At 46.6% G+C, this 15,709-nt stretch overlaps 1 protein-coding gene and 1 long non-coding RNA gene across 2 annotated transcripts in view; one reads left to right on the top strand and one right to left on the bottom strand.

Moving 5' to 3' along the window:
* Positions 1-12,509, top strand: part of LOC141374073 (uncharacterized) — a 20,497-nt gene extending 7,988 nt beyond the window's left edge. Inside the window, exon 3 of the long non-coding RNA XR_012380620.1 lies at positions 12,072-12,509. This is a non-coding gene — a long non-coding RNA (uncharacterized lncRNA). The remainder of the gene's footprint in view (positions 1-12,071) is intronic.
* The window catches only part of SYN3 (synapsin III), a 445,616-nt gene that overhangs the window by 52,447 nt on the left and 377,460 nt on the right, over positions 1-15,709 (bottom strand). The gene's annotated exons all lie outside the window — the stretch shown is intronic.

Below are 15,709 nucleotides of genomic sequence, written 5' to 3'. Positions count from 1 at the left end.
CACACACACACACACACACACACACACACACACACACACACACACACCCCAACAAAGGCATTTATGTACACAGGGCTCCAAAATATGACTGGCTCCCCTTCTCTGTAGACTTGATCCCCGTTTCCTTCCCATGGTGGAGAGAAGATAATAAGAACTGGCTAGAGTGACATCTTTCAAGCACACACCACGCACGCAGCTCAGGGCAAGTGGTGTGCGCACGCAATCACAGATAGCATCCTTCTTCCCGCTGACCTAGCTTCTCTGAGCTTCTGTGTTCCCTCCTGCAAAGTGAAGATCATCACACTGCCCACCTCACAGAGCTGTTGTGACAATTACGCACAATAGGCACATAACACCCAGGGCCTGGCACCTCTGAGAGGCCTCAGTGAATGATTCGTGATTTCTCTTACGGTTGTTCGTTTCCGCGGGTACCTCAGACTCAAAATGTTAAAAACTGAGCTCCTTATCTTCCTCCTCAGACTTGTCCTTGCTGATGTCACATTTCAGGGAATGGAATCATCACGTTCTCAACTTTCTTCTCCTGCCCCAGCATCCAGTTGCTCACTGAGTTCTTCCAATTCTGCTTTTCCCATACCTCTTGACGAAGTCCTTATCTCATTGCTCACTGCCTTGGTTCCTGCCTGGTTCCAACCCTAATTTCTTCTCTGCACTGCTACGGTTTCTTCCTAATGGGTTCGAGGGTGCGCTAATCTCCCCCCTCAGCCCCCCACTCCTCTCTGTTCCCACACTGCTGCCTTATGAATCCAAACATACCCATTCTTTGCTTCCAGCGCACCAGGGGCTCTCTCTCTTAGCTTGAAGATAAAGGGCAAACTGTAGAGTGCAGCCTAAAGTGCACCTAGGATCTGGCCCTGTCCCCTCCCCACCCTCCCCTACTCTTCCAGGTCTCACTTTGGCCCAAGCTCCGTAATACTGGTTTCCAGTTAGCATCACCTGGGCCCAAAAATGCCAGTGCTTGGGCCCTCTGCCAGCCAATCACGACAGGGTCTCTGGGGGTGGGCCCCAGGCAGGGGTATAGTTTCAGAGCTTTCTGGGTGCTTCTAAGGTGCTGCTAAGCCTGTCAACCACTGTCCCCACCATACCTGACAGCTTGTGATGCTCTCTTAGGCCTTTACGCTGTGTGTGTGTGTTGGGGGGGGGGGGAGTCCTGCTGCCTGGAATGCTCTTCCCAGTCGTATCCACCTGCAGTATGTGTCCCTATTGTTCCCTGTTGTTTGAGACACAGCTAAAGCTCCTGCCTCCTGGAAGTCTCCCTGGTACCCCATGAAGATACTCCCACTCCCCCTGACATTTCCCTCTATAATTAATTTCTCCCTCTGCCTTCATCCAGTTTTATCTGGACTCCTTTCTTAGAGCTTGGCCGGTATTTCTGCTGTAGGGTTTACTTCATTCAGCTTGGATTGTAGTCAGCTTTCTACATGTTCTTCTACCACCTCTCCACGGCTCTCTGGCCTTATTTCCTGCCACTTGTCACCTCAAGCACTCACTGTAGCCCTGCAGGCCCTCTGCCCATTCCTGGACCACACAGAAGCCCTGCCTCAGGGCCTTTGTATGTGCTCTTCCCTCACTGTCATGTTCTTCTTCCACATGTCCATGTGTCAACTCACAGAAAGGTTTCCTTACTCATTGCCCCATCATGCTGTGTCCCTCATCCTGTTTCTTTTGTCTTCAGAGTCTTTCTCATCACTGACATATCACAGTTGTTATTTGTTTACACTTTTATCGTCTGCCTCTCACCATTGCATGTAAGCTCCATGAGGACAGGGACTCTGTGGTGTTCATTACTGCATCTCCAGTGTCCAGAATAGTCCTTGGCATGTAGAAGGCACCCCATAAATATTTCCCAAATAAATGAATGAGTGAACATGCTGTGCTTTCCAGTGAACCAGGATTTTTTTAAACTGTGGGTTTGAAATGGGTCATCAAATCATTTTAATGGGTCACAACCAACATTTTATTTTTTTTATTTTTTTTAAAGATTTTATTTATTTATTTGAGAGAGAGAATGAGATAGAGAGCATGAGAGGGGGGAGGGTCAGAGGGAGAAGCAGACTCCCCGCTGAGCAGGGAGCCCGATGCGGGACTCGATCCCGGGACTCCAGGATCATGACCTGAGCCGAAGGCAGTCGCTTAACCAACTGAGCCACCCAGGCGCCCCACAACCAACATTTTAAAAGATGACAGACTGGAACAATACATATCAGAATGCCTTGCACATAGAAAAGGCGAGTTTTATTCTTTCAAACTTATCACAATATGTATTTAATATCTGGGAATCAGCTGGCAAGACACAATCTAGTACTTACTGTGGTTTGCTATACAAATTTTTGGAAAAACTTTGCACTAGACCAGGAATCAGCAAACATTTTCTGTGAAGAGTACAATGACAAATATTTTAGGCTTTGCAGACTATAAAAACTATTCAATTCAACTCTGATGTCCTATGAAAGCAGCCATAGACGATACACACACAAATGGACAGGGTTATGTTACAATAAAACTTTATTAACAAGACCAGGTAGGGGTTGGATTTGGCTTGTGGGTGGTAGTTTGCCAAGCCCTGCACCAGACTGTAGTCTAGTGTGAGCCTATGTGTTTTGTGTATAAATTCCTTGCATTCAGAAGCCATGTCTTTTTTTCACCTCAGGATCTTTTTAAAAAATTATTTATTTTTAAAATTTTATTTACTCTATTTTTTAAAAATAAAATTTTAATTCCAGTGTAGTTAACATACAGGTTATTTTAATTTCACCTCTGGATCTTAACCAAGAGCCCTCTATTCCGAAGTCTAGCCCACTCTTTGCACATAACAAATGTTCATAAATATTTGCCAAAATATTCGATAAACATTTACTGAGTCCCCGACTCAGAACGGCTGGGCACCAAATCCACTAGCATGTGTTGAAAGACTACAAGAGCCCTTGGCCTTACATTTTCAAAAACCTCGCCCCTCCTCCAATCCTTCCGAAGGCAGAGACCCAGAGCCCAAAGGATGTCCTTGCCCCAGCTGGCTTGGGTCATGTGTTACCAGGGGTCAGAAGGAGGGGTGGGAAGTGATGGGAACAGGGAATCTTTGATGGACTGCTTAGGGAACTGCTTAATTATCCTGCTTATCAGTTCGCTGGTTCCTTTCCTTTGCTCTTCCCCATAATGAATCAAAACTCCTTCTGTTGTTCTTGAGGTCCCAGGTCACCGATTCTTTTGCCTGCATGTTTATAGAGTTACAGTGTGACCATGTGATTGAATGGAAGGGAAGGGAGGCCCCTGACAAATGTCAGCTCTGCAAGGCAACACCTCAGCCTCCCAGGCCCCCAGGCATTGTGCTGGGTGAAGGAAGGGGCTTGCCAGGGCCTGGCTTGCTGTCCGGGGCCTGGCCTCGGTCGGGAAGAGAGGTGGAGTCGGTGGGCGCAACTCATGCGCCCAGCAAGTTTATAACCCAGGAAGGGAGGCTGACTTGGCTCGGATTTGAAGATGCCCCAGAGCAGGGGTCTGCAAACTACATCCTGAGGGCTACTGCCAATTTTTGTGCAGCCCATGAGTTAAGAATAGTTTTTAAATGGTTGGGAAAAAATAAATCAAACGACGAGTGATAGTCCATGACACGTGAAAATGACATGAAATTGAAATTTCAGTGTCCATAAATAAAGCTGTATTGGAACAGGGCCACACTCATTCATGTCCGTATTGTCTAGGGCCGCTTTCATCCTACAAGAGCAGAATGGAGTAGATGCCACAGACCATATGGCCCGAAAGCCTAAAATATTTACCATCTGGCTCTGTGTGGAAAAAGTTTGAGGAGCCCTGACTCTCAGGACTAGTTGACATGGACTAGCAGCACAGATACCACCTAGGAACTTATCAGACTCGCAGGTGCCTGGCCCCCGGCCTAGGCCTAGTGAATCAGAATATGCATTTTAGTAAGGTCCTCAAGGGATCTGTAAGCAGCTGAAAATGTAGGAAGCACTTAGGTTCTAGAGGGAGTGAATCAATTATCTCTTACGTATCTACAAGTATTTACAAGTGCTTTATCTCAGTCAGCAGGGCAACCCCACACCCACTAGGGAGATCTATTAGGGCCCTTGAACAGATAAGAAAACAAAGACTCCAAGTTAAGTGTTCAACCAAAGTAATATAACTAAGAAGGGGCTGAACTGGGATTTGAACTTCGGGGTCTACTGCATACGCCGTGGCCTTAACCATGAGGCTCCATGGCCCCACAGAAAGAGAGGGCACGCTCACACTCACAGTCTCAAGTTGGAGGCCCCCAAGGGTGTTCAGTGGCCAACAGACATGTTTTATTTGGCCTACATGGCCAAATGGCCAAAATATTTTATTTTATTTTATTTTTTTAAAGATTTTATTTATTTATTTGACAGAGAGAGACACAGTGAGAGAGGGAACACAAGCAGGGGGAGTGGGAGAGGGAGAAGCAGTCTTCCTCTGGAGCAGGGAGCCCGATGCGGGACTCGATCCCAGGACCCTGAGATCATGACCTGAGCTGAAGGCAGATGCTTAACGACTGAGCCACCCAGGTGTCCCTGAATATTTTAAAATTAGTTGTCAATATTTTAAAATCAGGGGAGTTCATATCGGAGACCCAGAGAATTGGCTTTGTATGAAAGAATCGGATGATCAGGCTGCATTGATGTCTCAGGGCTTTGTCCTGCTGGGGCTGAGTTGTGGATGTCCACACAGGTTAGCCTGGCCTCTCTGGGTCCTCACGCTCCCCACCTGGCCTCTGACTCATTCTGGGGACAGCCTGGATGCAGTGGACATCTGAGTTGGCATCCTCTGGGTGTGCAGAGCAGCTGTGGATCATTGAGCATCTTGTTGCAAGGATGAATCTGGCTCAGCAGGTCTGGGGACAGGCCCGTGTTCTGCTTTGCAGGGGTTCCCAAGGGATTGTGGAGGCTGCCCGTCCTTCCACAGAGCCCGCTTTGAGCAGCAAGGCTGTTGAGGAGCTCAGGCCTGTCTGACTTCAGTGCTACATGCACTTGATCCACCACCCAGAGCACCTCAATAGGTGCTCTTGCTTCTGTTCCCCTATCCCTTGGGGTGGCTGGAGGCCCCTGGCCCTTTTCATTAGCTGCCAGCATCCTCCTCCATGGACCCCGCTGAATCCTCTAAATACAACCACTTTCTATGAGTGTCATGACATAAGAAGGCCACACTGCCTCCTTAGCTTCTTCTGGCCTCGATCCTGGAGGACGGGGCGTTGGTGTGGAGGTTTCTGGGAAGTGGAGGCCAGGAGTTGAGGCAAGAGAATGGGGTCTGCCAATAGCATCTCATTTGTCCGGAGGCTTAGTCGAGAATGCTGATAACTGTTTAAGACATTTGCTCATCCTGCCCCAAGCATGCACACATACACACACACACACACAAACACACACACACACACGAGCAACACGCATGAGCACGTGCACACACATGTGCATACACACATGCACATCCTTTAAAATGTAGTAAGCTCCCTGGTTAGCTCCTTCCCTGGCTTTCCCTCACAAACAACCCTGCTGTTGCCACCCGTCAGTAGCAGAGCCAGCAGCCCCTAAATGGACGGACTTCCAAGAAGGCAGAGATGTGGCTGGTTTCTCTTCTAGGAAGCTTGGAGGGAGCCTCAGTGAGGCAGGCAGCCTCTGCCTGCTGCAGGACATTGCTTCTCTTGCTTGCCAACAGTAAGAAGGGGCCGCACCTGCACATTTTGGCTGAGGACGGCCTCCGTGGACACGCAGGCTGTGCTCCCAGTGGACCTGTCTGGAGGCGGCCCTCCTCTTGGCATGGGTGCCAGGACCGGTGGAAAGAGTGTGCAGCCTTCCCGGCATGCTGTGTGCAACCTTGGGCAAATCATTTTGCCTCCTTGATCTCTGCTTGCCTCATCTGAAAAATGGACTTCATGGGAGCACTATCCACCTTAAAGGACGGCCAGAGCTTGACTAGGCCTCCACTGGGGATGTGACTGTCTAAGGCTGGGGGAAAGGTAAGGAGCCAATAGTCAGAGCCAGTAAACTATACGGAGCATTCCCCACCTCAACAGGCGACATATGCACCCTCCTCTTTCTGCGGGGCTCCTAAGGGGATGACGTCTCTGGCCTTTGTTACATACAATACCAAGATGGGTCAATAGATATCACCAGGAAAACGGAGAAGAGAAAAAAAAAAAAGGAAATCTTACTGCTTTTCAATGTCCAGTCAAAAGTATTCTGCTTTTCATGGAAGAGTTGTGTGGCGAGTGCACACAAAAGCAGGTAACTGATTCTTTCCAGATCAATCTGTTCCTGAACTTCTGTCCCCCTTGACAATATGGGTCTTGTAGGGGATGGGGGTGCACACGGTCTTTAAAACCCAATGCCAGGTGTAAGAGGTTTCTTTTTCTCCTTCTCATTGTCTTGCATCAGTGTCCTCGGTCTTGGCTTCGGGCCTGGGGTGAGATCAGTCCACCAGCCAAGAGTAGGTCATAGGGAAAGGTCAGTGCTGGTCTCCAAGGTACTGACATGTTTTTTGGGTGGAGCCCCGTGAAATTCTTTACAAATCAACTCTCCAATGAAGTTGGCAGGTCGCCTTATCAAGGGAAGAGATGATTCCACCAGCATGTTCCCAAGTGTCTCAGGCAGCCTGAAGCAAAGGGTGGAAGGACCTGCTGATCTTGATTCAAATCCTGCTTCCTGCACTTACCCATGACCTTGGGCAAAACAGCTCTTAGAACCTCTGCAAAGCTGGGATCAGAGGAGATGTTGAAGGCACGTATCCTGGCCCATGGGTGCTCAGAATTGTTAATACTCTCTCTCTCTTCCTAGTTCATCCTCCCATCCAGTCTGCTTTGAGTGATGCCAAAAAAGTTGAATAGTTTTCTCAAGGTCACAATGCTGGCAAAAGGCAGAGTCAACATGAGAACCCAAGGAGGTCTAAGTTCAAAGCCCATACTCTCCTTCACTTCCCTCCCCATCTCACACTTACTTTTAACACTTCTACTCACTATTCTTCTGAGCGATCAGGTGAGGAAAATCATGACTATTTGACACACGGCACTTATGTGTTTAAATAAATTATGTGTTCAATATGCTGGCCTTGGAGGTACGGGGCTGACAAGAAGGACCCAGGTCTCCTGAACCCAGGCCAACCAAGAGCAATGCAAGGATGTGGGAATTGGCAGAGGACATGCCACCATTAGAGATCTAAGCCCAAAGCCCTCCTAAAGAAAAATGAGTGGATGGTCCAGGTGGCTTTGCCTTCAGTATGACAAACATCAGGGTAGAGAATCATAAAATGACTGTTTTAGTTTGCTTCTGTTTGTGCTCAGAATCATGGCATTTTGGCACCCAACGGAAGAAAGAGACCTTTAGGACTCTACAGAATACATGTGTATGTGTGTGTGTCCATGTGTGCGCATGTACGTGTGATAAACACACATATGTACAAATACATGGCTGTGTATATGTACATACACACGGGTGCACAGGGCTGAAACTCATTTGCGATAGTTACCTTCTATAACATTGCAGCCAATACTGATTTAGTGAATACTGGACCATTGCTTCTAAGGGAAATACAGGGTTTCTGGAAGCCTCCAGTCACAAACATTTTCATCAACTGATCAATACATAACCTGTTTTATGTGTGCTTCCATTTCAAGCCATCTTATTGAATATATATTGTTGATTCATTAACTAGTAGCCAACAGCACTATAACTCATGCCTGAACAAAGCTTATCTAACACATATTTTTTTTCCCTGTAAGAAATATCACAGCCTTCTTGCACTTAGGACTTCTTGCACTAGACAGTACTTCAGCACTACACTTGTGTGTGTGTGGGGGGGCATTTTAAACAATGAAATCACCACGAGAAAGGGCAAGAAAGTGTAAGTGTGGCTCGACATGTTTACAGTATGAGAGCTGAAACAAGTAGGTGCACCGTTGCCTTGCTTGACCTCAGCCGGGAACGCACACATTATTGGCTGATCTGCACATGTCTGTGAATGCGTGCGAAAGTGCCGGAAGAATTGACTTGGGGATTACAAATAAATTTTAGTGAGTAGTTGAATTTGTACAAACGGAATCCATGAATAATGAGAATGGTGGTTTATATTGCGCTTGTAGAGAGGACAACCTCAGGCCAGAGGCTCTGAGAAGGAGAGCACAGTGTTTAAAATTTTCACTAAGGTGTAAAGGACTGCTAGATCTTCTGCTAAGGGTCCATTTTGCTCAAGAGAAGCAGAGAATACATGAGGCCGGTGGTGATCTCAAGGGAGTGGCAGGGTGGGTGAGAGAGGACGTGGGGGGAGGGAGGAGTTGGGAGGGAGGGTGGTGGATTGGGTGAGGGTCCCTCCCTGTCCTCCTTCATAGTCTGGCAGAGACCTTGAACACCCCTCCCCTGGAACACCTTGCTGGCTGGCTCCCCTCCCCTGCTCTCACCCAACTTGGCTTCTGCTGAGCTCTCTGGCAGTCACCCAGGTGCTGGGGAACCTTCTGGTTTCTTAACGGCTCCCCTGGGTTCCATTTGTCCATTTGCTCATTCCTTGTCCTCCCTCCTCCACTACCGTGTTCTTGGGCCATGACTCCTACTTAAAGAGCAGATGGTGCTGGGAAAAGCTCACTCAGTGAGTCAGTCCAAGAGATGATACCAGAGCCCAGGTTGCTGAGAGCTGGTGACAGCCGCAGCCCTGGCCCAGGGGGGGTGTGCAAGACACCTGGGCTGCTGGAAACTTGGAGTTGAGGAGCTGCCACCTCGGCCCTCCAGACCAGATGCAGGGACACCTGAACCCTGTCACTCACTACTCCAGGCTTAGCAGGACAGCAACCCCTGTGCACACGGGGGAAGTGTTAGGATGTCCGGGTCTGGGCTTAATCAACCTGTAACCAAATCAATGTCCTTTGCCTCTGTGAGCCCAGGCACCAGAACTAGACTGTCCAGGGTTGGACCCCAACTCCACCACCTACTCCCTGTGCTTCAGTTTCCTCCTCTGTAAAGTGGGGGTACCAACTGTACCTACCTCATAAGGGAGTTGTAAAGATTGCACTAAATGAGTGAATATATTTCAAGCACTTAAAACAGTGCCCTTGCAGAGTAAACTCTATTAAGCATTAGCTTTTATTATTATTATGGTTATTACGTTACTGTTATTATTACTGCTCTTATCTCTAAAGTATGGGCTGGAGTCAGATAATCGCAAAGCTCTTTCTTTCCCTTCGTGCTCAGTTATTCGGGATGCTCTCTCGCTGTGTGGCTTCGGGCAAGAGCTTCTCCTCTCTGGGGCCTCATGTTCTTATCTTCTAGATGAGGTGCCAGGACTCAAGCCCTGAGGGTCTGTAATCTATGAAATAAGGATAAGGCACCTCCCAGGGTGGAGTTAACTTGTTATTTGGCCTCTCCTGGGGATGTTGCCGAGACAAGCAGTTAAGTAATCACAATAACAGTTTACATTTGTAGTGGGTTTTTAAAGTTCCCATTCACTGAGTGTTTATCAGGCACCCTACCAAGCCTTGAGTGACTTATTCTATCTTGATTGCAACCCCAGGAGGGCGATATTGTCCCCATATTGGAGATGAGGAAATTGGGGCACAGAAATATTAAACAACATCCCCAAGGACACACAGCCAGGAAATGGTCCATCTAGATCCAAACCCCAAAACCTTAATTCCAGATACTATAAACATTACCCGCCCCTTGTTATACTGGCAGTTGGCCCTGAACTTGACTTCTAATCCTCTGATAGTAACATGATCTTGTGCCATTCCTTTCAATGGACTGCTCGTACTATTGAAAATAACCACAGATTCTCATCATTGGAAGATATATAGGAGTGTCTCCAGGTGTCTTAACCTTTGGAAGGGTCACAGACCCCTGTGAGAAGCTGAAAGAACCTTCCCACCCAGAAGGTTCGTACCATATCTGCACATACACACACACACACACACACACACACACACACACACACACACACACACACACCAAAAACATATACACAGATTTGTCCCAATTTCAGGGGTTTCAAACGTCTCAGGCTAAGAGCTCATGCAATGCCTAAATTCTCTTGAAACCTTCCGGTAAGTATTCATCTTTGCTCCAACTCTGCATTGACGAGAACCTCTTCCCTAAAGGACTGTCTATTCCATTAATGTTCCCCTTGGATTGTTAGAAATTTGCGCCATTGACATAATTGACATTTGTTCATTTCCTCCTAACTTTGGTCCCAGCTTTGCTTGCTAGATATTATTTCAAATTGGTCCCATCCATCTACTCATGACAATTCTCCATGTTTCTGCAGAGGCTTGTGATGCTGTCTCTAGCAGATGCCTCTTCCCTTCACTGCTCAGTTAAGCTTCCCCGGGACACACTCATTTGTCAATGGCTTTCTCAAACACCCAGAATGGATGTACAGCCCAGAACCCAGAACAATCTTCTGGCCATGGACTGCAGGACTCTCACTGTATTCTGGATATCAGATCTCCATGAACATGTCCTGGATTACATTTTTTAAGCCTTATTTTACTTTGAAATATAACACACATACAGAGAATTGCATAGTCCAGAAACAACAGTCCAACAAGCTATCACAAAGCGAACATCCACATCAGTGCCATCCAGGTCAAGAACTAGAACTTTGCTCACTCCTGCCTCCTCCCCATGATCACTCCTCCGTCCTCCACAAAGGCAACCTCTACTATTTTACGGTAATAATGTTCTTGTTTTCCTTAAACATTTTATCATCTAAATATGTATCCCATTTCATGTTACCCAGGGTTTAGTTTCCCTGGGTTTTGAGTTTTATATAAATGGAACCATTCAACTAGGCATTCTTTTGTATGTGACTTGTTTCACTCAATGAAATAAGCGTGTAAGATTGTTACATATAGTTGTAGTTCATTCATTCTCATCGCTGGAAGCTTCCACTTGTCTGAATAAACTGTAATTTATTTATCTAATCTATTATTAATGGGTATGTGGGCTGTGCCCGAGTTTTGGCAATGACGAACAAGCTGCTATAAATAATGGTGAGCACACGCATGCATTTAGGCCGGTTATACCTAACAGAATTTCCGTGTAACTTCTCAGTGGATAATATCAGCCTGTCTTCCAAAGCAGTTTTAATGATTCACTTTCAGTAGTTTGTGTATATGTTCCAATTCTTCCATGTCCTTGCCAACACTTAGCAGTACTCATCTTTTTAATTTTAGCTCTTTTGGTGGTTACACAGTGGCATCTCATTGAGGTTTTAATTTGCATTTCCCTAATGACTAATGAGGGTGAGCCCATTTTCATCTATTTATTGCATATTTATGGATTAGAGGCTTTGGCAACTCCTTACTCATCTGACTCATACTGAAATTACACCCAAATGGAATAGAGTCTCTGACAGATGATGCTGTTTAGTCATATCTTCTTTATTGACTTCAATTTTGGATTTTAGGTCCCCAGAGCATGTCTGAACATTCTTTTTTAAAAAGCAATTAATTAATTAATTAATTAGACATTTAAAGTAATTTATACACCCATCGTGGAGCTCAAACTCACGACCCCGAGATCAAGAGTGGTGCGCTCCATCGTCTGAGCCAGCCGGGCACCCCTGAACATTCTTAATACTCATGACAGCTAATACTTATTGAATGCCCACCATGTTCCAGGCACTGAGCTGTGTGCTTGACCTGTATCACGTCTTCTAATCCTCACAACCAACTTATGAGGTTGCTACTATGATTATCTGCATTGTACATACAAAGAAACTGAGGTGGGGGAGGGTATATAACTTACTTGCTAGATTCAAATCAACACCCGTAGCCACTATAACACACTGCCTCCCAACGATGGGAACATTTGACTACATAAAAAAAAAAAAACCCTTTAAAAATGCTTACAAACCGAGTAAGAAAATGGACATGTAGCTGTCAAATGGAGAAAAAGAGTTGCAAAGTATGACAAGGGTTTAATGTGCTTAATATGGAAAGAGTTCTTACAAATTAATAAAAGGACAGAATAAAAAAATGGCCAAAGATTTCTGCAGTCAGGTAAGTCTGCAGAATTCAGCACATCTTTCATGTTCTTTTACCCCAACAGTGTATCCTAAGCAAATTTATGACTCCTAAGTTCCAGTTGGTGGGAATGCAAGCTGGTGCAGCCACTCTGGAAAACAGTATGGCGGGTCCTCAAAAAGTTGAAAATAGAGCTACCCTATTACCCAGCAACTGCACTACAAGGTATTTACCCCAAAGATACAAATGTAGTGATCTGAAGGGGTACCTGCACCCCAGTGTTTATAGCAGCAATGTCCACAATAGCCAAACTATGGAAAGAGCCTACATGTCTATCAACAGATGGATGGATAAAGAAGATGTGGTATATATACACAATGGAATACTACTCAGCCATCAGGAAAAAAATGAAATCTTGCCATTTCAATGATGTGGATGGAACCAGAGGGTATTATGCTAAGTGAAATAAGTCAATCAGAGAAAGATAATTATCATATGATCTCACTCTTATGTGGAATTTAAGAAACAGAACAGAGGCTCATAGGGGAAGGGAGGGAAAAATAAAACAAGACGGAATCAGAGAGGGAGACAAACCATAAGAGATTCTTAATCATAGGAAACAAACTGAGGGTTGCTGGAGGGGAGGGGGGTGGTGGATGGGGTAACTGGATGATGGACATTAAGGAGGCCATGTGATGTAATGAGCACTGGGTATTATATAAGACTGATGAATCACTGAACTCTACCTCTGAAACTAATAATACACTATATGTTAATTAATTGAATTTAAATAAAAATATATTAAAAAATAAAATAAAAACTTACTTTAAAGCATTTTCCAAACCTATTTGACCAACATAGGCTTTAGCATCTGAATAATTATAATTCTTTGGAACAGACTTTGAAGCATGTTGAACTGTGTAATAACCATTGCTTCCTCTGGTTTCTGGTCTGGTAAAACTTTCAACAAAGAAAATGAAATTAGTTTTGTACTGTGTTTCTCAACCTAGACACTATTGACATTTTGGGCTATATAATTCTTTGTTGTGGGATTGTCTTAGGTATCATGGGCTGTTCCCAGCAGCATCCCTGGTCTCCACTCAGTAGATGCCAGATGCCAGTAGTACCAGCCCCACCCCCCCAGTTGTGACAACCAAAATTGCCCCGTGGAGGCAGAATTCCCCCCCTCCATAAGAACCGTTGGTCTAGACTGACTACTTTCTAAAGAACCCACGGTGCTCCCCATGATTACCTCCTACCTTGGTGCCCCTCCACACACTGCATAGCATCTCAATATATTTTGATTTCTGTGCCTTGTGACAGCCTCTACTCTTTGTTAAGACAGTATCAGCCCATCTCTCTTGTCTTTGGGTCTTTCTTGTTTGCTAGAACTCCTCCTACCTCCAGGCACAGCAAACCATGTACAGTTCCTCAGATACAGAGCTTCTCTCCACCCTTCTATCCTCTAGGTATAATTAAAGCTCTTTCCTTCAATCCCTGTACTTACTGCACACCCTATCAGACCCCCAACACACATTATACCTATTTATGTGCCTGTTTCCCCAAGTCCTTGGCAGCAGAAACTGGGTCCTATTTATCTTCTGATTCTCAGCACCAAGTAGGCACTGATCAATATATATGAACAAAGGAGCAAAATATAATTGATGATGGGTCAGCGGGGACCTAGGTGGATTTCCACCAACACTGAGTCCATTGGCAACCTCTTCACCAGTTTTCTCCTAGGAAGGCGCCCTTTGCTGTTCTCAGGAAGACGATCTTCCTTCTTGAGAGAAGTAGAAGTACCATAGAAGGTACCAATTTTGTTTTTCTCCCTCTCAGACATGAATATGACATCATCTGCTCAGTCGGCATGTCCAGGCCATTCCAGATAGTTTTCTCATCCCAAACTGAAGGAGAAGAGCCCTTTTCCCTTGAGGTCAGCATTTCTGCAAACCCTAGTTTATTCTAGCCAGTGACACTTTTTTTTGTTTTTGATGTGGTGTTCCATGATTCATTGTTTGTGCATAACACCCACTGCTCCACGCAGAACGTGCCCTCTTTAATACCCATCACCAGGCTAACCCGTCCCCCACTCCCCTCCCCTCTAGAACCCTCAGTTTATTTTTCAGAGTCCATTGTCTCTCACGGTTCGTCTCCCCCTCCGACTTACTCCCCTTCATTCTTCCCCTCCTGCTATCTTCTTCTTCTTTTTTTTTCTTAACATATGTTGCGTTATTTGTTTCAGAAGTACAGATCTGTGATTCAACAGTCTTGCACAATTCACAGCGCTCACCATAGCACATACCCTCCCCACTGTCTATCACCCAGCCACCCCATCCCTCCCACCCCCCACCACTCCAGCAACCCTCAGTTTGTTTCCTGAGATTAAGAATTCCTTGTATCAGTGAGGTCGTATGATATGTCTTTCTCTGATTGACTTATTGCCAGTGACACTTTTTATCCTTGGATATGTGTCCTCCTGTCCATGCTTCGGGCGTCCATTTTGCCCCTGAGTTTCTCAGACCACCCCCTCCCCTGAGCATTGCATCAGTCTCTTTAAGTATTTCCTGTCGGGGATAATTTGAAGCTTGAAAAACAGAATTTAATTCTTGGGAACTCTTCAGCTTTACTAGAGTTGTCCAAGATGGTGGCAGTGGGCGGAAAGAAAGAGACTGGTTTGAGCAACATTAACAAAGGCAAGTGACAAGACTTGAGGACCTATTGCACGTGGAGGAGGGAGAGGACTCCCAGGGCTCCCAGGATGCCCAGATTTCTGTTTTGAGACAATGGAGGGACTGGTGGTTCCTGCTGCAGAGCCAGCCACAGGAGGCGGCGGCGGAGGAGGGCAAGGAGGGGGCGCAGGCTGTCCGGGACGGTTAGAGTCTGAGGTTTCCATGGGAGACAAGGGGGGCATGTAGAGGAGGGAACTGGATATAAGAGCTGAGAAATGGGATAGGATGGGAAATGTGACCCAGGGGCTGTTGGTGGTGTGCAGGTGGCCATGGGAGCTGAGAGTGCAGATGAGTGCCCAGGTTGCGTGTGCTGTCGGCACGTCTGTTAAAGACGGGGCAGCAAGGAAACAACATGAAGGAGACTGTGAAGGAGTGGTGGAGACAGAGGAGAGCCAGGAGGGGAGCATGAGTCAAAGGCCACTGGAGAAGGAGTTTCAGGCAGAAGGGATGGCCAGCAGCTTTAAGAGATACAGGGAGGGCAGCCCCCATATGGACGGAAAAGTGCCCGCTGACTCAGCAGGGGAGGGTCACTGAGGACTAAGGCAACCCCTCAGCGGAGTGGAGGGGCCGGAGCCCAGGTGCAGAGGTGCAGGGGGGCTCGGGAGGAGGGGCAATGGGGCACAGACTCAGGGACGTGTCTAAAGAGAGAGTGACCCATCCATCTGCTTGCCCAACAAGCTGAGGGTCCACTGGGCCCCCACTGGGCCAGGGATATGGCAGTGGACAAATAGGCAAGACCCCTGCCCTCTCGGTGTGCCCTTTCAGGAAGACGGAAGGGAGGGAGGGAGGATTTCTTTTAAAGACGGTTGTTAGAATCATCACCACTCGACAGAAAAGGCCAAGAGAGGTCAGGTGGCAACATGTTCAAGTTCACACGAATGTCAGAGCTGTGGGTCGTGCCCTGACCAATCTGGCCCTTTCCACCCTTTGCTGCCTGAAGGGGACGGAGTTTAGGTGGGAAGAGATGACACAGAAGGCATAATACGGTGGG

Source organism: Callorhinus ursinus, unplaced genomic scaffold (genome assembly GCF_003265705.2).
Source record: "Callorhinus ursinus isolate GAN/ISIS: 27379988/994484 unplaced genomic scaffold, GSC_fseal_2.0 scaffold14, whole genome shotgun sequence".
NCBI classification, from domain to species: Eukaryota; Metazoa; Chordata; class Mammalia; order Carnivora; family Otariidae; genus Callorhinus; species Callorhinus ursinus.
Note: the sequence above shows the minus strand (reverse complement) of the source record. Positions and strands in the feature narration are given on the sequence as shown.